Raw genomic sequence first — 25990 nt, 5'->3', positions numbered from 1 at the left:
TTCTGGAGCATTTTAATACAATCACCCTACTGTGTAGGATTGGCTAACCAAGAACTTAAAGCTTCATGTTTGGAAAATTATTCTAGTACGTTTTTAGTCTGTTACCAAAGCCAAGAAGCTTCTGTTCTTTAAATGATCTGATGACTCTAAATCAGACCTTAAGTGCCTGAGCTGTTCTTTTTGGCCAAAATGGTCGACTCTTAAATGCATCACGTTGACTTTGTGCAAACTCTCCCAGAGGGTTGCGTCTGTCATCGCCCATTTTCTTTCCTGCTACTACAAGAGCTCAGCAGAAGTACTAGAAGTGAACCTCAGGTGTATAGATGAGGAGCTGCTGCGTGCTTTGAAAAGCAGTTCAGATAATTGATTGTCCGTGTTTCTGTCAGTGCGACCCTCAGGTGCAGACTCCTTCTCAAATCCCTGACAGCTCTCCCCAGATATGAGAACACTTTGAAAATGCTTGTTCTTATTACATGCTGCTCTGCTTCCAAAAGAGCACACCAGGAGCAATACCACAATACAAGACGAGAGGTCGGGGGCAAGAGAAACACACAAATTACTCTTTTGTGCTGTCCTCTTGTAATGGAAGGGGCTGAGTGTTAGTCACTAATAACAGCCTTGAGTCGAAACGTAGAAGGAAAGCAGGTAAAACATACATACTAGACGGGGGCTGGTATTCACAGGGTTTGCTTAGCTTTGCATGAAATTACAGTTAGTCATATCTGACTCCTTTTCCAAACAGCTATTTCACAGGCAACTAAACATCTATTAAGATTCAGTGGTATTTTCTCAAAAGGAGGTTGGCTTGGATTAGAATTCAGCAGAAGTGCTTAACAGACGTCATGATGGTCACATGTTAAAGCTGCTGCATGTCTGTTTACATGTCTGGGGATTAAGGGGGTTAGAGACTGAATTAATCAACTACTTGTCTTGTTTTTCTTTATTTTACCTTATTCTTGTTAGGAATGTCATGTGAGTGTTTAATACCATAACGTGTCAGAATAGTGTTTCTTAACTAATTGTAAAAGAATAATTGAATATGGTAAAAAAAAAAGTGTTTGAGACACTTGGGCAACTTTCCCCTCATTTGCCCCTCTCTGACTCATCTCTGCTGTAGAGAATCTCAGCTGCTGACCACAGAGGCAGAACCGCAGCACTGCGGGACTCCCTTTGGGGTAGGCAGCTGGTCGCCATGTGATTGCATGCATAGAGGTGCTGGTGCATATGAATATCAGCAATTCCACCCACATTCCCACTTCCACCTGTCAGTGATAGAAATCACAGCAAGTGGGGGAAGCTAGATGAGAAATATGTTTAGCCTGAAATGCTGTGTTTACTTTGCTGTGTGCAGAATGCATCATTTTGTTTTGTGCCATATTGGCAGGGAACCCAAATGCAAATATGCAAGCATCTGATTTTATAAGGAAAGTCTTTTCGGTTGAATCTAAAAACACTGAAACTAAACAGAAACACTGCAAATATTAAAAAGAAGAAAAATAATTTTGCCTTTTAGCAAGATTATGATTCAGTCACACTGGAGTGAAAAAAAGGACACAACCTCTTTGTGACTGGAAAAAATTTCCGGTCGTCTGGTGTTTGCATTTAATTTTTCACATTTGGTGGTCGATTGCAATTAGTTGTGACCATCTGGATTCCCAGCAATATGCTAAACCTCTGGGTGACCACTTTTGATCAAGAGCTGGCTGCATAGGTTGCGTAGTGGGAGGCAACCTGTCTCCAAACAATCACAGTTCAACTTAGACTGTCTGCAATCAGTCTCAAACAGATAAATGTAGCTGCAATAATTCTGGTCAGTAAAATGAGACTGTCTGGCAGTTGCACGGCGCCCAGAACTCTTGAACTCAGGGAAAGCCACTGAATAAAATATGATGGGGATGTTTAATTTTCTGTTATATTATGAACATGGTTACTGTACAGTGGCTAATTAGGTGTCCAATTACTTCTATGGCATCGTATTCTGTTGGAAAAACGAACATACTGAAGTGGATAATGTTAAATCAAGTTGTAAAATGGTCTGACACACTGTCAGTATAGACACCACTGTGAGAATCAGAGCCTTGAAATAGAATGTCTTTTTTAATCGGCATAATCCTCGGTTATAAATTCATTGGTCAAGGACCTCAAGAAAAGTAATGATGCCATGGATCATTTCTGATGACCGGTGATTTATGAAAGCTGAGTCACAGGGCAACAGAGAAGATGGTAGCTGGGGGTCATAGTCATACATCTTCTCAGACTCATTTGAGCTACAGATATGTTGATGGATGACCTTGCAGTGACGAGGTTTCGGCATGCTTTTTACCTTCTCCTATCAGCCTTGTAAAATAACATTTAATTAAATTTAGCCACATGATGGTGCATCCCATTATCTCCTTTTCCCATAAGAAAGTAGCTATAGGTCTACTGACCTTTTTAGAGTAATGCAGAATGAATTCACAATGACCTCCTTCAGATAAACCGTACATGTGTAAGGGTGTAGTCAGTGTAACAGTTCATTTTCACTGCATGCATCACAATTACTCATAACTCGCAGAACCCAGCTGGGGTTCCACAGCTGATTTCGGGTTTTTGATGTTCATTTCATAAATGTGCAATGCTCAAGTCAAGCAACAAAGCAACAGCCCATTGAGAATTTTTTATTTGTTTACTTATATGTTATTTCTTTTACTTTATTTTTACATTTATGTTTTTACGTTTCAGTTTGGCAAGTCTTTCAAATCAACTGTTCTTCTTTTGAACCAACACACGAGTCTTATCTGGCCTATTCTTCAAGGTCAACTGATTGATCTGAAGGTCAAAGTAATAATAATGCTATACAGAGCTATTTATTAAAGCTATGGGATATAGAGAATGATAAATGGGGATTCTAAATGTCACATTAGTTTGCATCCAAATATTGTGCCACATTTGACCTCTGCTCTCACTTTTACATTTTATATCTGCTTTTTCTTCGAGTTGACCCCAAAATGCGTTATATCTTTAAAGAATGCATTGTCCAGAAAAAGATAATGGGCTGCCAAGTTAGTTAGAAATACACCTTAGTAGAATAAAATATAATAAGCTCAAGTTATTATTATGTGCAGTTCAATATCCATGACCTACTCCTACTACGTACTCTTTGTGTAATCAGAGTATCACACTAAACGTATTTGAGTTTTGCTGCACTATAAAATTCTTAAAGTTATTTTTGTTGCTTAAAAACAACAAAGAAAAAAAAGAATATATACAAAATATAATACCATTCCTTTAAAAGTAAGTGAGCTGTTTTGTGGTGGTTTGTGCTGTCGGAGTGCCCCTTGTTTTATATGCAAAGCTGCACGTCTCTTACCTTTCCTGCCCATGCAACCTTTTCTGTGTCATTATTGATCAATGCCAATTAGAATGCAAGTCACCAGACGATAGTCTGACACAAAACACCTGATCCAATCTCAATCAGCAGAGTAAATCATGTCATAGGAAGAGACAAAGGACTGAGGCTTAGCGTACAGAGCAACCACCCCTTGATAAGTCCAGTACCTCTAGTTACACAAGTTTACTGAGCTCAGGTTTTACTGTGGAGTCAGATATGAATTATAGGTTGACTAAAACATTCTGACCCATTCTGTGGCAGTGGGACGTTTAATAAAGAATGTGCAGGGAGAATGGAAGCTGTTGTCCATAATAAAAATTACATTAAGTACATAACTCTGGGCCCTTAATTGAAATGTCAGTCACAGTTAGTTGCTTTTTCATCATTTTTCCTGCTGAATGAAAGGTTTGTGTTTCTCACCCTGAAATAACTGCCAGATGTCATATTTACTGCCTGTGAGCTGCTCTGTAACATAGACTAGTTGCACCACGTTGATCTGGACACTAGATGGCATATGAGGTTAGCTAATAAGACGATCTCAAAGTGTAAAATGATTTAAAAAAAATTCTTATTATCACTAACTCCTTTTGATTTTCAGGCTCTTTTTTAGCCTCAGAAAAATCTGTAGGCACCTACAACTTCAAACACCAAGGCTGTCTGACACTTTGGGCTGCTTTGAAGAGTTTTCCTTGATCTCATCATTGTGGAAGAGGCAGCTCAGCTTGTGGATTTACAAAGTGTCTGTTTTTTTTTTCTTTTGAAGAAAAGCTATCTGATGGAAAGCAAGTTATGGGTTCATCACATTTATGGGTGGACATTTAAATTCTGTGTTACATAAGCAACCTCCTCTATGATCCATCACCTCAAGACACCGTTCAGCTCAGTAAATATACACGTGTTAATATTTATTTAGAGTTAGCACCTGCATAAACCTGGCATAAACCCACCAAAAGAAATGTGGCACCCTGAGTATTTTGAGCATTAAGAACAAGTCTCAGATGTGTTCTTTATGTGTTCGTGCCCCCCCATCATCTTTTTTGCTACTTGTTGTGACAATAGTTTGCATCATAACCAGTGTTGGTCAAGTTACTTGAAAAAAGTAATCAGTAACTAATTACTGATTACTTCCTCCAAAAAGTAATCCCGTTACTTTACTGATTACTTATTTTCAAAAGTAATTAATTACTTAGTTACTTCGTTACGATTTACAACCTGAATAGGTGATAAAGCGATAGATCTTTCAGCCCAATTCTACTTTTTCTACATAATCCATCATACAAAATGTAATCAAATGGAAAAGTCTCTTTTTTTTTAACTTGTTTTATCCGTTTTAATCTTTTAACTTTATGCATCAAGCAAACATTAAATTATATGCACCATTCTCTGACTTGAAGAAATTAGTTTAACATTTAAACCTATTTTCTGCACATTCCAGCACATAAAATATTTTAGTTTTTGTGTTTACACTCACTCTTTCAAATAGATGCAAGTAAAACACAGCAGAAAATAAATGAAGTCAAAGACTAATGGTCCTTTTGCTCTATTTTCACCTGTAAAGCAGGAGTAGGGTAGGCGGAGATGTGCCCTGGTGCAGTTGTGCTGCGGCGGTCAGTGGAAGAATCCGCGAATTTCTCTGTGAATTTCCCATTACGTCGTAGTGCACTTGGTGCTTGTTTAGGGGTTTTTTTTCGCTGTAAAAAGAAGTTTTCTTCCCACGCACAACGGACACTAATGTTTTTGTCACTTTTTATGGAATCAAACTCAAAGTAAGGTCAGTACTTCCACGCTTTAAACGCTGCATGCTCATACTCTCTCCCGTACTCGATATATTATCCATTGTTGATCTGCACACAGCTGTTGTCTCAAACGTCGCACTCGCTTACGTCATTGTCATGAGACATTCTCGCAAAAAAATCACGGTTTTAGTAACGCAGTAACGCAGCGTTCCTACAGGAAAGTAACGGTAATCTAATTACCGTTTTTGCAATAGTAATCCCTTACTTCACTCGTTACTTTAAAAAAGTAATCGGATTACAGTAACGCGTTACTGCCCATCTCTGATCATAACACAGAGCGAAAAGCTCATTTGGTCCCACCTGATGTGATGTTAGGGTGATATTTAGTTTCGCCAGTAGGTGGCAGTGGCGGCTCAGCCAAATGGGTAACAGGCAAAATAATCCTTCACAAAAGTAACGCAGGCCAGTTATTACAATGGAAGCCGCCAGTAACACTGAATTGTTTTGCTGTGTTTCAGGTGAGAGCAATATACGAGCACTACATACATTTATGCAAAGTTGATGCTTATTTAACATGTTTGGAGTGTAATTCTTGTTTATATGGTGTTTAATGTGAGCGAATAAGGGAGTTGTTTCACGTTATCTGTGGGTAATGCTAGTAACATATTTGTGTGCTAGGGGTGGGCGATATAAATGATATATGATAGAAACGATATAAATTTGGCCAACGATTTTGACTATACCGCTCTATCGCGATAGTGCATGTTGATGATGTCATCAAGCTGCGCCTGTTTTGGTTGAAAGCATCGCAGTGGCTACAACCATTATCATCTGCAAATTATGCCGGGCGACAGTCATAGCAAAGAGACTGTTTTGCTGTGTTTCAGCTCAATAAACCTTCATGTGCACCTGAAAGAACCCTGTCGTCCTTCAGTGTGTAACATAATTTGGCGAACCAGCCAGGAGTATATTTCTTGCTCCAGGCAACAACCTAGAACACGTTAAATCAACATCTGGTGAAGATGGAACAACTACAGGATGAGATCAGCACAGCATTGTGGAAACCGGAACTCACCAAGGTGAGCCAGCATCTTAAATGCAGCGAACCAGCAGGGGTGGGTTTTAAAGGACAGTCCCAGAGTGCTCTGATTCAGCTGGCAGAAAGTACTCTGGACAAAATTGAAAAAGCAGAGGAATCTGAAGTGTTTCAGCAGTTCATCCATGATCTCCAGTCATTCGTACAGTCATTACAAGAACATCCTGCGACTGAAGTGGAGATACAACGTGCAGAGCTCAGTGAGATAGAGAGACTGAAACAAGAGTACAGTCAGCTCCAACAAGCTCAAGCAGAAGCACGACGTGTTCTGGAAGACAAAATTGAAGCGTTGGGGACAGAGTTTAGAGGTGCTGCTAGGATAAGTGAAAAACAAGTAAGTCAGCCTGCACCCTTTACTACACCAGAAGTGACTCTGAGAAAAGACTTTCAGATCTGGGGTCAGATTGGGGAAGCAGGACAAAAAGACAAATTATCTTTCACTAGCTCGACCAACCAAATTGATTCCGGGCTTAAGAAAGGCTACTCAGAGACTGAAATCATTGAAGCTGTGATCAAGGCAGTAAGCCCTGGCCTTCACCTTCGAGACTTGCTGGAAGTGAAGCGGGACTTCACACTTCCCACACTAAGAACTATACTAAGGGGACATTACAAAGTAGACTCGTCAGCTGACCTGCTTCATCAACTCATGAGCAAATCCCAAGACCCCAAAGAATCTGCTCAGTGCTTTCTCTTCAGGGCAATAGAACTCAGAGAGAAATTGCTCTGGAAGTCTGGTGATGATGATGAAGGGGAGCAGTTCAGCCCAGACTTAATTCAGCGCAAGTTCCTGCGCTCATTAGAGACTGGCCTCCTCAGTGAAGCCGTGAAATTTCAGTTAAAGCCTTATCTTAGCAACTACCAAGTAACAGATGAGGTTCTGATTGAGAAGATAAATGAAGCAGCCAGTCTTGAATTAGAGCGACAAAATAAACTGAGGAGAAATACTACTGTAAAAACACCAAGGATAAATGAGGTACACACAGAGTCACAGCACAACCACACTCAGCCACCTTTGAACAGTGAACCAGACAGAAAGGATGAAACTCAGACAAAGGGGGGTGAAAGAGGTGCCACAAAGAAAAAGCAAGGACAGAATACGGGCCTGGATTCAGAGACAGCTAAACTGATTGAAGGCCGGAAAGCTGATGTGCTTGAAGTAAAGAAAATGTTTAATGAGACTTTAGAAGCAACAAAGGTAAGGTCAAGTATGGACAGTCGGTTCTCTCCTACAACAAGACGTGCTAGAGGTTGTCAAATGTGCAGAGAGGCTCAGCTTGGTGACCTGTGTAGACACTGCTACCGCTGTGGTCAGGAAGGTCTCCTTTCTCGAGGGTGCAGGCAGGCTAGGATCACCCAGGGAAACGGGAGGGGGCTACCCACAGTAGCCCACTCATCACCCAGGTCCCAGGTAAATCCTGTCTATGTGCAAAACACCTCGCATCAACAAGCACCACAAAATGACTCCACACGCACTGAAACTGGCCCCAAAGAGCCAAACAGCAACAAATTGGCAAGTGACACATCTAATGGTTATAGATGGCAAACCAAGCTCATCAGTCTCATTGGGAAAAGATGCACAGTTCGGTGCCACCTAGATAGGGTACCAGTAGAGCCCCTGTGGGACACCGGAGCTCAGGCAAGTCTTATTAACAATGGATGGCGAGAACAACACCTACCGCACAGCACTGTCAGGCTACTTGCTGAGCTGTTGGGAACAGAATTTCTAGTAGCTTTAGCAGCTAATGGTAGTGAAATCCCATATGATGAGTGGGTAGAGACAGAATTCCTTTTGGACTGTAACCCTGAAAATTGTCTTCTAGTCCCAATGCTTGTATCCGTGACCCCAATGTTGCACAGCTGCCCATTATTGGATTTAATGTAATAGAGGAAGTTGTGAGTAAATGGAGCAAGCAACAACCAAGATCACGCAACGTTCGAAAAATCAGCACTGCTAAATCAGTACTAAAACTATTGCAGTCACCAGACCAAAACCAAAGTGTGGGCACAGTACTGGCAGGAAAGAGGGGACTATGTCTGGCTGCTGAACAGATTACCACGACATATGTCCGTGTACACATTGGAGCCCAGTTTTCAGGACAGAGTCTGTTGTTTGTCCCGAATGAACCATCACAGTTGCCTGAGGGTCTTGTCATTCAAGAGGGACTGGTCACAATAATGGAGGGCAGGTCAGTGTACATCCCAGTCGTGATAGCTAATACCAACAAGCGGGATGTCAACTTAATTCCTCACACTGTTCTGGGACATCTGGAAGAAATAAAAGCTGTGTACCCCATCACCCCTGAAAAGACACAAGACTCAGTGGAGCAGATTTCGTCACAGCCTCCTATACATGTGAATGAGGTTATTAACACACCCTCCTCCAGCCATAAGCCACCTCAGTGGGACCCTCCAGTTAAGTTGGACCATCTCAGTGAAAATGAACAACAAAGGGTGAGACAGCTGTTAAGAGAGGAATGTCATGCTTTTGCTTATGATGATAAAGATGTTGGGTGCATCCCCAGTTTAAACATGCACATTACATTGCATGACACAACACCTGTTCGAAAGACCTACATATCTGTGCCAAAGCCTCTGCACCAAGAGGTGAAAGACTATCTTCAAGACCTGCTGAGCCGTGGGTGGATTTCAGAGTCCAGGTCACCCTACTCGTCTCCAATCGTCTGCGTTCGGAAGAAGTCAGGTGAATTGAGATTGTGCTGTGATTACAGGGAACTCAACCGGAAGTCAGCACCAGACAGACACCCAATTCCCAGAATTCAGGACATGCTAGATTCCCTTCATGGCAGCTCCTGGTTCTCTGTTCTTGATCAGGGGAAAGCATACCATCAGGGGTTCCTGGACCCTGAAAGTCGTCCCCTGACAGCCTTCATCACACCTTGGGCTTGTACCAGTGGAACCGCGTACTCTTTGGCCTCAGCTCAGCCCCAGCAGAGTTTCAGCGGAGCATGGAGGACTGTTTAAGGGGTCTCGAACTCCAGGGTTCGAGGGACGCTGTCCTGCAGGTTTTAGATGTGTCCTTGATCCAACACAGCAGATTTAAATGGCTAAATTACCTTCTCAACATGTCTTGAAGTTCTCCAGAGGCCTGTTAATGACCTAATCATTTGATTCAGGTGTGTTGACCCAGGGTGAGATCTAAAACCTGCAGGACACCGGCCCTCGAGGCCTGGAGTTCGAGACCCCTGGTTTAAGGGGACTGCGGGATGTAATCTGTCAGCCATATTTGGACGACAACTTAGTCCACTCTCCTTCATTTGATACTCATCTTGAACACATCAGAGCCGTCCTTCAGAGATACCAAAAACATGGTGTCAAACTCAGCCCACAGAAATGTGACATCTTCAAGAGAAAGGTACGTTTCCTTGGTTGGCTGGTGTCCGAAGAGAGATATACCATGGACCCAGCGGAAATAGTCCCTGTACAAGCTCTCAGAGACAAACCACCATCCACAGTGGGGGAACTGTGTCAGATCCTAGGATTCCTGTCCTACTATAGATCCTATATCCCAAACTTTTCAAAAGTGGCAAATCCCCTGTACCAGTTGCTGACACTGCCTCCAGATAAAGCAGCTGGAATTCTTGGCCTTAAAATGGGCAGTCTGTGAACGCTTTCGGGACTACCTATATTACGCCCCACATTTTGTTGTCTACACAGACAATAACCCTTTGACATATGTTCTCACGACAGCAAAGCTGAATGCCACAGGCCACCGCTGGGTGAGTGAACTGGCTGACTTCAACTTTACTATCAAATACTGGCCAGGGAAGAAAAATGCTGATGCAGATGGCCTATCCTGCTTACCACTAAACATTGAGCAGTATATGGCACAGTGCACATCAGAAGTAAAACAGGGTGTCACTAGAGCTCCTGTTGAAAGTGCAGTATTGCAGAGGGAGAATCTGCTGCATGAAACTGTTGTTGTCAGCCTGAGTGCCGTCATTTTAATGCAAGACGCGGTCACACTGTCTGCTGGAAAGTCTCTGTCACCAGAGGAAATCCGAGTGAGTCAGGAGAAAGATCCCATCATCGGTCGCTTTTTACAACACAAAATCAACAACTACTTACCAAAAGGTCGTGCCCTAACAGCAGAACCCCCTGATGTCAGAATTTTGCTGTGGAGCAGAGTGCACATAAATGATGATGGAGTCCTCTATAGGAGAGTGAAAGGCCGAGATCAGCTCCTTCTCCCTAAAGAGCATCGTGATACTGTGTTCAGGGAACTGCACAAAGACATGGGACATTTGGGGGCAGAAAGAACTCTGTGTTTAATAAGGGACAGGTTCTACTGACCTCGAATGCAAAGCGATGTGGAGCATTTTGTAATCCATGCCTGCAAATGCCTCAAGAGGAAGCGGCCAAGTAAGATTACCAGGGCCCCACTGACCACCATTACAACGACATTCCCATTTGAGCTTGTGTCCATACTTTTGCACCTTGAGACTTTATTGTCCATGTTGAGGACACTAACTGAGAACACTAACTGACATGGAAAAAGCAGACTGGAAGGAATCACTGACAAAGGTGGTGCACGCCTACAACTGCACTCGGAATGAGGCTACTGGGTTTTCCCCGTACTATTTGTTGTTTGGTCGTACTCCAAGTGTCACGGTCTGGCTGGCAGACCGTGGGGATATGGGGGAATGAGGACCCAAAACGCATGGTTCTGCGATGCAAACAGTGCACTTTATTTACAGTGAAGGTAACAGATGCACAATAAATCCCCTTTGCTCCCTAGACTCCCATGTGTGTGTTCCCCTCCGACGTCTGTGCTCGTGCTCCCGGCAGTTGTGTTTCTCCACACCCTGTGTGTGCTGTCCTTGTGGTCCCTCGTTCCACCTGCAGGACAATAACAGAAGCAACCGTTAAACACTGAACCCGCGCGCACACACGATCCGCACTTCCTACTACTACACACACTGACTTGAAGTCTTAGCTTAATGATCCCGCGCCAGTGGGAGCTCCAACACTCTCCTAAGTAGCTCCCCCGACGAGCCCTGGGCCCTATTTCAGGAAGCCGGTTTAGTGCAAACTCTGAGTAAGTACACCCTGAGTTAACGAAAACTCTGGGTTTTCGGTTTCACAAAGCGAGTTTAGATTAATTCTGAGTGAGTTACTATGACGACACACTCCGTGAAGCTAACCTGCCCCCTAGCAGGTTTACTTCAACTAACCCTGATGTTCTCCGCCTCTTTGTCAGAAACCTGACTGCAGGAAGTGTCAGACATGGCATGCCCCTTCCTTGAAGAGCCAGTAGATGTTGAAGCCCAAATTCTCCGCAGAGCTCTCCGCCGGGAGAGAGTGATTAGAGCGCGTTCGGACATTTTATCATTTCCTGATGATTTTCTGTGTGAACGTTACCGTTTTTCAGCACAATCTATAATTTATTTGAATAACATCTTCAGGCCTAATATTGCTCATGTGACACATCGCGGACATTCTCTCAGTTCTGTACATATTATTTGTATTGCACTTCGGTTTTTTGCAAACGGGAGCTTTCTGTATAATATTGGTGACGCTGAGCACGTTTCCAAGGCTACCGTCTGTCGGGCAGTCAGGAATGTTACAGTTGCACTGAAACGTCTCCTGTACTCGTTTGTGGTGTTCCCCGGTCATAGACCCACAAGATTTATCAAAGAGGGATGCCACAAAATTGCAGGTATCAGGATGAACAAAACTTAATTCATGATGTGGTGATACTTGTACTACTTAAATTTTACATTTATTCTCATGGTTCCCAGGCGTGATTGGCTGTATAGATGGCACTCACATTCCAATCATTGCTCCTTCAGTAAATGAAGGAGACTATGTGAACAGGAAGTCTTTCCACAGCATTAATGTACAGGTACATAGCTCCCTGTAGCATTTCAAACTAACAAATTATTTCATTATAGTAATGGATGCTAATTTGTGTTCTCTGCACTGTGAAGATCATATGTGATGCTGCCAACATTATCACAAATGTGGAAGCCAACTGCTCAGCCTCTGTGAGTGGTGGTGGTGGAGGACCCCCACCTGTTTTTCGGGCCTCCGCTTTTTTTCCTGTTGGCTATAACGGGTCACATTTGAGCATATAGAGTAAGCAAATATGTACTTGTAATGTGCTCAGATAATTTCAATTAGTGCTTACGGAAAGAAAATTAATGTAGCCTCTAACTGCAATTGATTTACATCGGACAAACAGACCAAGCACTATGGCTCATAATACAATTACACCTTACCTGTTTGGACTATATTTTTATATTTCATTTTTACTTGCTGCCAGGAACGTTTGGGGCCTGTTGGGTTGCACCTGCGCTCAAATCACATCACAAAATAAAATGTATGAAATAAAAAATAAAATAAAATATAATAAAATAACGTGTTAAATGGGTGGAAATCCCTAGATCAATGTTTAAATTAACACTCACGCATTGACTCTGTCGGCTATGTTTTGCCATGCATGCTCCCTTTCTTTTGTAGCTGAGGCTGTGTTACTTTTTTTCCGCAAAATTTGCATGTTATCGGCATATGCTGCCATCAGAATTTCGGCCTCAAGCGCTGTAAAATACATTGACCGCGCCTTCTTTCCCTCCGTCTCCATGGTGACTCGCTTAATCTGTGCTCCACTAATCAGGGCTTTATGTATCCTCGTGCGCGCGTTTAACTTGGGGTTAAAGCAACTCCACGTTGACTGAACTAATTGTTATCAGCCTTTCTGAAACCGAATATTCCGAGTTGGACAGTTCGGGGTTACTCAACCCTGAGTATCGTTTTTCACTCTGAGTTTTCTAAACCGGCTTCCTGAAATAGGGCCCTGATCACCAACAGGTGTGTGGCAGGAACTTCAGGTGTGACCAGTCCTCCTGCAGGGCCACACCCATCAAGCCTGCATGTGGCTGTCCTCCAGCCACACATGTACACACCCTGCCTCTACATATGAGTGGAACACCGAACACAGCATAGCGCAGAAAAACACACATCCCCAAATAACAACAACAATAATAATAATAACATTAATAATGATAATAATAATAATAATAATAATAATAATAATGGTCCATCCTGCTCACGGACCCCTGAGTCCTCCAGAGCCAGGTCCGTGACACCAAGACTTCCTATAGACATCTTGTTCAACCTGCCTTCACAGGAACAGCAATTAAGCTACGAGGAGTATGTGACAAAATGGTGTCCTTCAGTGTGTAACAGAAATCAGGCTAGAAAACTGAACTCTGACCACTTAAGACCAAACAAAAACTTTCCACATGGCTTGCTAAGTCAGTGCAAATTCAACAAAGAGATTACAGCAGAGATTTCGAAAACAACATCATTTTTACTGCATTCACAAGTGAGATTTCAGTCATATGGCGAGCGTATTGTGACCGCTCCACTTTCTGAGTTGTTAAAGTCTTCTAATAAGGTTTATGTAATTTAGAAAAGCTGACTTGGATTGGATCATTTTAGGGTTTTAATGGATAAGTTAGCATGCAAGGATTAAGCTGCTGAAATATTCCCTCGTAATGTTCAGTGTCAGCTGGAGGCTTTTCATAATACAAACACAGGGCAGCTCATTATGAAAAGGCGTTAAAATGGCACTATGTTGTTCACAACTCTGCTCACGCTCGGCTTTAGGTTCTATCCCTGTTTTCAGTCTCAGAGGAAAGATGGAGGCAGACATGATGGAGATGTTTCCTTTGGAGCAAACTAAAGAAGTCACAGTTTAAAAAACAAACAAAAAACAATGTAACAAATTACCTTTTGTGTCCCTGTTTATTTATTTATCACAATGGTCATTCATACTGTAAGGTAAAAACCCTGCAATAAGAGAAAACCCCAACAATCTGATTATTCCCCTATAAACAAGCACTTGGTGACAGAAGAAAAAATTCCCTTTTTAACAGGAATCAGAATCAACATACTTTATTAATCCTTAAGGAAATTATGTGGGTTACAGTTGCTCCAGTACAATAACAGAAACAGAAAAAGACTACACTATTTAACAATACAATATGTTAAAGATTTACAGTTCTAAGAAATAGCACAATATATACAAATCACTCAATAATAAATATCAAGGATTGGCAGAGGTGATTATAAATAAATATCTAGAATATTGACAGCAACATTACTGAGTAGAAAAGAGCATGTGTGGATCAGTTTATTAAGTCTGTTGGTGTCTGCGACCCTCAACCTGCTCCCCCAGCATGCAACAGAATAAAGCACAGGTTTTAGATGTGTCCTTGATTAAACACAGCCGATTTAAATGGCTAAATTACCTCCTCATCATGTCTTGAAGTTCTCCAGAAGCCTATTAATGAACTAATCATTTGATTCAGGTGTGTTGACCCAGCGTGAGATCTAAAACCTCGAGTCCAGTTTATTGTCTATGTATGCTCAAAGGTATTTATAGGCCTCCACAATGTCCATGTTGAAGAAGAAACCTCTACTGCGACCAGTTGAGGGTGAAAGTAGGAAAACAGAAGAAAAGACACAGTGTGAAGAGGGAATAATATAACTATATATAACCAATTATGCATATAATATATGATAATCATATATAATAATATATGATTAAATGCAGAGTGGTGTATAACACAGAGTGTTAAGAGGCAAGTGAAGAAGAAATACTCATTGCATCGTGGGAATTCCCCAGCAACCTAGGAATAATTGCAGTGTAACTAAGGGAGGATTCAGGGTCACGCCATCCAACATTAAATATAAGCTTTATCAAAGAGGAAACTTTAAAGCCTAGTAGAGAGGGTGTCTATCTCCTGGTGTCTGGTTCCAGAGTAGAGGGGCCTGAAAGCTGAAGACTCTACCTCCTATTCTAAAGTGCTCTGTTGGGGTGCTACAGTTCATATCTACACTTGGGAGCTGAACTATGATGAAGGGCCATAAGTGCTTCATTTTTTTACAGCATCTTTCACAAGATGCTATCTTGTTATTTGTATTGTTCACGTTCCCAAACAGATGGGTGAGTATTGCACTCCTGAAAATTATACTCCTGCAGCATATTCACAGCATTCTTCTGATTGAGAGTCGGGGCCTGTTCCAGAAACCAGGGTTACAAACTCTGTCAACTTAACCTGTTCGCTGGTAGGTTTTTTTCAATAAACCCTGACGCCTCCTCTCCTGTTGCACCCAAAGCAGCTGACTGACCCTCTGACTGAGACATTACTCTGCAATAATTTACAAAACACTGAAATCCTAGTTAAACATAGTTTATATGCTAGATTACCAGAGCGTAGGAGGAAAGCCAAGCACTCTTGAAGAACACACAGGATTGCTTTGCATAAATGATGGGAAGATGGATGATGCTGAATAAAATTGCTCTTTTCCAGTATTTTCCAGTATTCCTGTGAAAACTTAGACAATAGTTGGGATTATGTACTATTTGGAAGTCATAGCTCCCATGAATGGCAGAGAAATGATGGTCTTTCATGTAAGTATTCAAAGATAGCAGGCTGCCACCCAGTGGTTCCACAGATAGCGTTAAAGCCCAGTCAGTGCAACATCCATTTACTCTCATACTTGTCTTTCATCTGTTTGGTTAGCTACTTCAGATTGACACTGTGCACCAGTTTTGGCTCATCAATAGGAAGAAAAACCATAACGAACCTTTAATTACAAAAATAAGACACATAAGTACAGTTTGCTCATACAACATGTGTGTTTCTCATCCGGTCCTTTTAACAGAACTCTCCTCTGATTGGGTGCCCCTCTCTCTGTGACATAATTCCAAACCAAGAACAGGAAAGAACTGTACTGACACTGACCTCATTAAAGTTTAATATAACTTTAATATAACCCATTGTAACAGTGACATCACATCAAGAAAAGGGCACTTTGTGTAAAAATGGCTGTTACCCAACAGCTGTTACTGAATAAAAGTATTATGTATTTATCATAATAATTAGTTCAGCAGCAACTAGATATAGTTGCTGCTGAACCATGACAAGCCTATTCTTTTTCTTTTTAATCTTCCTGTAAGCATTCTTACATTGTGGCTCTCTTGCTGAGATTTCCAGTAACAGAATATTTGACATCGGCTTTGCATTGCGTCAGAGACGCAGAGCAGATTTGCACACGCCGTAGCGATCATCAGATCATGACTGCCCGCCGCCTTCTCTTCTTGTTCTGTGTGCAGAAATGTGCAAAATGTGTTCCAGTTGTCTGTATGTGCCGAGATTACAGCCACATGTACAGACCACACAAAATAAATATACAGCACCAGTGTACACTCATATGACTGCGTGCAACTCAGAGCGTGCTTTGAATACCTTATTGATCTGTCAGCTCCACACCAGCTGATAGAGTCACAGCACAGATCACAGTATTCTGAGTTTAGATTGCTTGGGTTACCTTTCACTGCAGTGTAGGACTTCAGGCATTTACTGTGATCCCACTTTATGTTACCTGAAAGACACCATGTTGGTAATTTATGTTTCTTCACTTAGTTTTTTTCACTTTATAAACAGTGAGTAAAATAATTTTACACTTGTATCCACACTCTGATAAGGTCACACACAGTGGCACAATATTGGTATTTGGTATTATGAGGTTTAAAAAGCCTTCCTGTCATTTATGATCCTCACTTGATCGCTGATGGACAGGAAATATTCCTCACCCCATTTTTACAAGGGTCAGTGGTTGACATATCAATAAAAATGACTTTTAATCAGTTTAATGGGGAGTCCACCTGTTTCCTTGACTAGCATTACCACATATGAGTGGTCATTTTTTCCTAGAGCGCTAATTTGTTTAACATAGGAATAAATAAACTGAAGGAAACGGCCCAGAAACATTAGTTCTTGGTGTTTCTATTAGCCTCGTGTTTCGTCTTGTTATTTCAGATTAAAGATTCATTAAAAACATTTTCTTTGCCTGTGTGTGTGTGTGTGTGTGTGTGTGGGGGGGGGGGGGGGTCATGGCCACCACTCCTTCACACACAGCACCCCCCCAAGCAGTTGGCCTTGGGTGACTCGGTGGGTGGGGAGAAGGTGAAGCTGTTGTGCCCATGTGACATGTTTGGTGACCGATTTTGATGGGGCGCTAATGATCGTGTGGCACGCAAACGGGTCATTAGCCAGGCGGTCGAATTAGCAGGTTGCATGCAAAGGACTTGGGATCAGGCCAGACCACAAAGTAGTTGAGTCGTTTTCATTCTTCCTCTCCCTGCCCTCGGAGGGAAATGCAAATGCAGATAATCTCATTAGTAAAACATAACTTTTTCAAAAGGAGCTTTAGAGTAACCCTTGACTGGCAGCTCAGAGGTGTGCTACATATCACGCTTCGCATATATCAACTTATATCATCTTCCTGTTATGTTCTTTACGCTCTATTTGTTGCTTATCTTCCTGCTCTCAACGGCCAATTTAGCATCCAGCAGGCTCACAGCTCAATTATGGAGGTATTATCTGTATCATCATCTATGTTTTTATTATGGAAATTACTGAAATCTCAGTATTTACGAGTTTTTGTCAAGCCCATGAGAGTTTTTTTGTTTGTTTGTTTTTGTTTTTTGCAGAGTGAATAGATGGACTCTGATTCTAATTTACTGGACCAAGGGACAAGAATGTGATGATAAAAAGCAGATAATGCTTTTATACACAATCTGTCAGCAGCGAGAGGTCCCTGGACCCAGGCTGATGCTCAAGTATCATTATGTAGATGCCAACCAAACAGCCAAAGCTTAATTTTCAACAGGTAACAACATGAGAGGCGAATGGGCTTAAAGTATGTCTACATGAACTCATGCTTACAGTGGAATCAGAGGCACCATCATCTCGGTAAAGTTCTCTGTTTTTGCCTCACATTTGTGGTCATACCTATATTATGCTTTGAGCAGGTTCTTCTGTGTGTCCTCTTTATTGGGATAAAGAGTTCTGCAGATATTGGGAATAGGAAAAAAAATGTGTTATATTATTGACTGGTGATTAAACAAATGTTGCAAAATAAACCAAAAGAAATTAAATAAGTATTTTAAGTATATAGTTTTTTTTTTTTAAGTGTAAAGTGTAATACCTGATGTGAAGAGACAAAAAAACGAATGTTGATATTTTAGGATAAAACCTTAAAAACACAATTATCTAGAGCTAAAAAACAAACCAAAAGAAACAGCAACAACTCGTCCCAAGGCGGCACTGGACCGTCTAGACGAGTGAGATCAGTCAGGGTGATCATGGACATCCCATCGGCTTCACGTCAACACCCTAAGAGACCCTTCTGTTAAAGGTTGAGTTGTGTCTGTGAATGTGACTGTGCTTAGACACTGATTATTTGCTTGATATTGAGAGCATCCGACACAAACAGAACAGCAGAGGGCGCTGCTCGCCATTTTCTGATTCTGACGTTGCTGGGACCATTGAAGTTCTGACATGCTGCAATTTTAAATGTTGAATATCAGCTGAATTTTTAGCTTCATCTGTTTACATCAGAGCCTTCATCTGATTTCAATACAGACGCAGAATAAAAGTCTACTTGTAAAATGACAGCATCAGTGTTTGATTATAGGAAAAATAGGAACTTTAAATTTAGAGTTTGTATTTAACACAGCAAAATGCAAAACTTCAGGTTATTAGAAAGGTTGACAGGTTGATGGGATAGATTCATTTCAAAACATCACTTCCCCCCGACTGTTGTTATTTTGGAATGATTTTTCATACGCTCCGAATGAGAAACAACATCACCTTTAGACAGCTGGAGTAGCAGACTGCATACAGGTTTCACCACATGGTGAAGAAATTTGGGGCTGTACAGGTTAGAACAGATGTCGATACAGGGTGAAGAGAGAAATAACGACACGTCTACAACTATTTTCAACTATTTTGTACTCGCTTAACAAATAACTTATAAACTCACTTGGAGCTTTATTTTAGTGCAGTCATTTTATCTCATTTCACATTTCCTCTTAACACACCTTAGGCTGTCAGCACGGGAGCACCTCCCACCTGCTGTCCAACACTTTAGTCTGCAAATTAAAATCAAATCAGTAGCAAAAGTGAAGTCAAGCCAAAGCAATAGAAAGAGAGAGGAAGAGGATTAAAACATTAAGCAATACAGAAATCACTAAAAACAGTGCTATAAACAAAAAGATTAAAAAACCTGTGTAGTCTTAAATTATGTTCTAACATTACATTAACAATTAATATTTAATAAAGATCACTCTCTGCAAATAAATGCAACATTGTTAAAAGATTAGGTTTTGGGTAATAATCTATATTCATTTCTTTATTTTTCTCCCTATGATAAAAGCTGTTGCAAGTCCACAATTTAGCAAACAGCATATCAAGGTAATCACACCCCTATAATGTTAAAAATATATTTTTTTAATGTATAATTAATAAACAGAAAAAAAATGACAGTCCAGCATTTACCTGAACCGTGAGTACAAACTGGTGTAATCCACATGAAGACAGTAAAAGAAAGAAAGGCTGCAGGCAGTAGCGTCTACACCTGCAAGCACTCATCTGTTTATGCGTATGCATGGTTATTGGCCCCTGGCTCATCCTTAAAGACATGCTACAATCATTAAGGATTATTGATTAGTGATCTGCTCCACAGTTCAATTAAAAACATTTTTTTACAGTCTATGGACATTCCTTTAAACATACCACATTCTTTAAACCCAGTCAAATAACAACCTTGCCACTGGGTGAGGTCATCACTGAACCTGATCCCCTTCAAAAGGAGAAGACCCTTTGAGCTGTGATCCCTGAGAAAGGTCAGCTATGTTATAGGTGATGTGTGGGAAACCTGAGATAAGTGGGAACATAAATGTTCAAAATGATATTCCACATGCTGTGTAATTCACTGCCGTGGCACAAGCTGGCCCGGTAGATTTATTGTTTTTCTTTTGACAGCTCGATGACGGATTGACTTCAATTACAGACCTATGGGGAAGAGATTTTAAGGTTTATTTTTACGAGGAAATATTTGAAGAAACTATTCAGAGTTGAGTTATTGAGACATCTTCTGAGACATACACATCCAGACACTGGCTACTATTGTATTGTTCAGTTTTTGGACTCTTTCGAGTCATTTAATGTTGATCCTGATGCTAACTGGGACTCTGCCAAAGACATTTTTAACACTGACTGGGGTTATGAGGACAACCAGTGCTCAGATGATTGACAATCCCATGAAACAAGGCTGAAGTATAAGCTGTTATATTGCTTTGCTCCCCATGGAGTCAAATAGAAACGAGATGGATTTCACAGACACGGCGCAGTGTGTTTCAGGTAGAAGCACAATGCAGCTCTTGAGAGCAGGACAGAGGTCACAACACCATGAGAATGTGATCAACACTCATTCATAATTCTTCTTTTTTTTTTTAATCTCTCCCTGCATGTTGTTCCATTTACTGGCCCAGCAGTAATTCAACTGTGCAAAGACAAAGTGTAAAAGCTCCTGCAAACAAAGCATAAAACAAATGGCCACCAGCTGCTGTTTATTTTTAGGGCTGCAGGAAAGGAACCTGCATGGAAATTTTCTGCAGATGTGATCGCATGACTGGCTGGTGACAACTTATTAAAAAAAAGAGACTCTGGGGGCACCGAGTGAGCCTTTGGGGGACAGAGGGATCAAGCTTGCACAGGGACAAGGAAAAACATAGAGGGATCTTACCTTAAAAGGCAGAATCCTGAAGGCTGTAGACCATACCGGGAGGAATGTTTCTATGACCTGAAACTTAGGGCTTGGTGATTTCATGCACTCTTCTTTCTATAACCGTAACTCTGTCTCACATTTTATTTTTGCTACATAAACGTGATAAAATAAAACCAAACCACTGTCAGTTCCAAAAAGTAGATCAGCACTTTACTCATCCCTTATGTACAAGCAAGATTTTGGAAATTCAGATATTTTAAGAGACAATAAACAGCAAACTAACTTTATAAACCCAATGTAATTTTCTGACAATGTTTTAGATTTGCTTTTTTGTGAGCTGTGAGCTTTGCAGTGGTCTTCTGAGACTTAAAGGCACTAGGCTAATGCATGCCAGGCAGGTCGTAACGACCATGAAACATCGCAGTCAGCACCCTGTTCAGTGTCAGCAAAGCTGAAGCAACCAGTCAAAATTTTAAAAGATAAAACTCTGTTCATTTTTTAGATTTAGATGATACATATTATTCTTAAATATGATGCTACAGTCAGCAGCCAGTTAGCTTGACTTAGCATAGATTCTAGGAATGAAAAGAAATTTTTAGCTCCAGATTTTAAAAATTCCCAATTAACATGCAGCTGTTAGGAAGCTATTGTTACTGTTGATCTGGTCAGAAGCACGTAGCATCTCATTGACATAACCAGTTCACATTGGCAATTTGTTAGTGTTTTATGACATACAGTTGGGAATTTGTAGGTTGCCTTCCAGGTGAGGAGTTTTGGCCATGTCCGGAAGTAGATCCGCAGAAGAGGGAAGACATTATAAAAAGGTGGAAATTTTTATCCATTGGCTTCCAGAGCCAGTCTTTTTGTGACCACAGCCACGACCACTTGAAGCTAAATGCAGATTTACGTAATGCATTCTGCAGTGGCTTATACTGCCTATGGGAAAGACCAGGACATCAGCTATTATCTTGAAACCTGACAACATACGTAAGTATGCACTTACCTGTCTAAAAAAGTTCTAAACAGGTCAAATTTGTCTACAAACTAAGATTGAATCATTAGTTGGGCACCACATTAGCAACGTATTCAAAAGTAGCTAGCCAGTATTATGTAGGTCAATTGATAGTAGTTAGCCAGTTTAAATACAGTCAAAATTTAAAGCCTCCTTTTCTAGTCGGTAAACCAAAAACACTGTCTCATGCCAAAAATTTATTTGTAGGTTAGTGGCAGTGTGATCAAAATTTAGCCAGCGTGCAGTCCCTCAAACTAACCATTTATAGGCATGATATTGCACACTTATTACCAAACTGTAACGTGAATTGCTAACTTGTAAACACCTTCCAAACTATTCTTAGGAGTGCTATGTATTCCCCAGTAAACACCACTCCCAGGCCACGATTATCCTAGATGGTGACTTGGGGCAGTCGTCTTATTTGTCTGACAGATGTTGTTGACTTGCCATAGGAAAAGATGGTAAGTGATGTCATTGACATCTATAAGGGGAGATAACTCTAAGCCCATTCCCCTCCCACTACCTTCCATCTACATGACACTGAAGGACTTTTCAGAGGGCTGTTTGGATGATATGCATTAAAGAGCAAATATATAAATACCACCTATGTGTGAATATAGATCGCTGACCCAGAAAAACACACTTATGGGCCGTTGCTGCCCTGGGTTGAGGGACATGCCATAAAAAAAGAGAAAAAATAGAGGCACATGTGATCTTAGAAAGACTTGCTGTATTTGGTTTCGCTTCCTTGCAGCCTTAGAAGACAACGTGCATTGCTGTCTGGGCTCAGTTTCCTTCTCTGTCTCCCAAGACAGGAATAAATATGAATAAAAATGAATAACTCAGAGACTTTGTACTGTAGGGTTAGCACAGACTTTTTGTAGTAGAAGATATCTTTTATAAAGTAGAAGAAGACACTTTTGCAAAGTAGATGGGTGGCACGGTGGCTAGCACTGGTGCCTCACAGAAAGAAGGTCCTGACTTCAATTCCACCATCAGGCCAAGGTCTTTCTGTGTGGAGTTTGCATGTTGTCTGTGTTTGTTTATAATTTCCCTTGAACCTATCCCCACTAACTGCATGTCTTTGGATTGTGGGAGGAAGCCAGAGTACTCAGAGAGTACAGTTGGAAACTCTGAATTGCCCATAGGTATGAATGCAGGAGTAAATGTAAGTGTGAATGGTTGTCTTTGTCTATGTGTTAGCTCTGCGACAGACTGCCGACCTGTCCACGCTGTACCCTGTCTCTTGCCTTAGGACAGCTGGGATAGGCCCCAGCCTGCCTGGCGACCCTGAAAAAGGATAAACAGATGGATGGATGGAGAAGATATCTTGGAGTATCCATACACTAATTAAGCAAAGACAAAGGATGGTGACCCTTGTAGATTAATGCTTGTTGTGTTGTGTCTAAAGAGAAAAAGAATACATTGCAGGGTTTAAAATTTGAGACACAAAGTCACCACTAAGTCTCAGTTAGCAAACAACCCCCCTCATATAGAGCTTTTAAAAATACTCATTCAAAGTATTCAGAAATTGAAGTTTGAAGATGGTGAAATTACCACTGTACCCTTATCAAGACTACACAAATATAACACAACTAACACATTCATAGAGAGGCACGAGTAGGGAAGTGTCATTTGTGTGGAGCTTGTGTTACTTCTTTCAAAGTAAGAATTTAAATCAGGCCTTACCTTTTTCAGCACTAACTGTAAAAAGTCAATAAGATTACATTTCTATCTATATTGAAAGATGAAAACTCAGATTAAAGTTATTTGGACAGTTCTTGGTATGTTTTGGTCTCGGTCCTATTAAGACACCTGTGAAGGCTTCTACTGTAACTACACACTGAAGAAAAAAGATGCAGATAAATGAGTCGTACACTCCTGGCACCATAATCAAACCTGCCTGGGGTTTGTCAAAGAGGCATTCTGGTGCCTGTGAGGTGACACTGTTCTGTTTAACTGTCCTCCTCTTTCTGCCCTCCTTTCAGCTCGGCCCTCACGTGCTAAAGATACAAACTCAACTCTCTATGGTTACCGTCAGCCAAACAATAGTCAACAGTGCCGTGAACCTGAAGTATACGCTGCCTGCCAGACCAAACTGCATGTGAGCTCGCTCATATCTGCACTGCATCAACTCCTGCTCAAGCTCGTTTTATTCAGCCGCAAGAATAAACTTTCTTTGCTCTCTCCTGTTGTCTTTTGGAAGGGCGCCGCGGCACTACGCTGCTAAATCAGCAGATCTACAGAACACTTGAGTCCAAGCGCTATGCTCAGCATCCCAAAGAAAATGTTCCCAAGAAACTTCTATAACCACGGCCCCGATTATCATGGCAGTCAGCTTTGGAACGTGTACAGTGTGTATCAACATTGAATGATATCTCTGCAGCAAGCAAAATAAATATTTAACAATAATATCTCTGTGAGAAGCTGTGCTCATAACTCAGATATTTTATCCTGCCCAGACTCTGGGTGGCATGAAAAGTACTTTGTTTGAGTTTGGGCTCTGCTGTAGGACAGTTACAGCAGGTGAAGACATAAGAAGCTTTATCCTGATGCTTGCATCTCATATGTCCCCAGGGACTGTGAACAGGGAAACATCTTATTTAACTTTCCGCTCTCATCTGCCTGAACGCAGCTCAAGTCCGACTATGAGGGACACCTCTATGTTCAGAAGACAGTGCGTGCATTATACAGCTCTGTTATAGAGGTAGGGTGGAAAATTTTGCTTGGTCTTAGCTGTGCTTTCTTTGGCACTGGTGGCCTCTGGGCCAAAGCCTGTTCATCTAGGAAATGACAGCTTCACCTTAGCCCGGGAAACTAAGAAGTCGGATCCCCGGGATTGCTGTGGAGGAACGCAATGTAAGGCCAGGTGTTTGGAGGAAAAAAGCTTTGCTTGCTTTTTATATGACGATATTTGCCCCAGCAGACTCAGTCAAAGTATATTTCCTGAATATGCCCTGTTTTTCTTTCTTGTGTCGTGTACCGTTCTACTAGAGCACAGCATCAGAGTCAGTTTCTGTTTTTGTCGAGACACCAAGTGGTTGGGGAAATTACAAGGCAGCAGGTGGCTACACCCGTGCCCTCCCTATCTCGACAAACATCGCTAATTTGCTCCTCCGTTCCCTGTAACACTGTTTTGCCTGAACAAAAATGTTTGTATGGAGGTTTTACAAAATGAACATTGCTGTGAATCAAGCCCAAGAGAGAGTCTGACTAACTGAAACAAAAACACGTTATCAAGATATGCTAAGCAGTGGCTTGCTAGCGAAACAAGTGGAATATTGTACTACATCTGTGGGTGTCGCACAATGAGCTGCCTGATTGTGCTGCTGCGTAGCATCTGTGTGGTGTTATCACGGAATATCAGAGGCAGTTGGAGTTGAGGTTTCTTCAGGTCAACCTTCCACCTTGGCCTTGTGGTAATGAGAAACAGTCCACCAGGACTACTTCCACCTTCCCTCCCTGCTTTTTTCTCATCTGCCCTCAGGCTCCAGGAGACCTCTAAAGCCCAGAAACAAGACACAAGAGACTCCTGATCTAGTTGTATACTTGAAATGCAGTAACTATTATTCAGGCTCTGAAATGACATAAAATCAATCTCACACGACACAAAGCCTGTCTAACTTTAAACGCAGAGCCCCAGGTGGTGAGCTAAAGAAATGTTCATCTCGTGTAGGGTGCTGAACTCTCAGCAATAAACAGAGTGTAACATATGTTGAGTATTTGTGTTGGATTTCATCAAATGCTGGTATTTCCTGGCATTTTTTTTATGAGAGAACTTTGGAATGTGCGTGGAAATATGTCTAATATGTTACACAACACACTGAAGGGCTGTGGTTACAAGCTGTTTTGTAAAAACAGCCTGCTTGGGGTCCACACCTGTCAAAATGAAGGCTGTCATCAAGTTAGCGTTGGACCAGTGAAGACACGAGCATAGCAATTACCTTGACAGCTAAGGTTTTCATTACTCATCCTCAGAGGTTGTGCGCTCCAGCTAAGTATACGCAAATCCTCCAGCACTAGCGTTGGGATTTTCCAGTGGTTGGGATATCTGCCATGGCATGGGTTTTTCTTGCGTGGGGAAATGCTCATGTCTCCTACAACATCTGGTTTCGCAGCGGCTTCGGATGCCTCGGCTGAGCCGCTCGCGGTTGTTTGTGGACATTCTGAGG

Source organism: Rhamphochromis longiceps, linkage group LG13, assembly GCF_057381845.1.
Source record: "Rhamphochromis longiceps isolate RC_006_pf linkage group LG13, R_longiceps_female_GT1.1, whole genome shotgun sequence".
Classification (NCBI taxonomy): domain Eukaryota; kingdom Metazoa; phylum Chordata; class Actinopteri; order Cichliformes; family Cichlidae; genus Rhamphochromis; species Rhamphochromis longiceps.
This window is presented reverse-complemented; position numbering follows the sequence as displayed.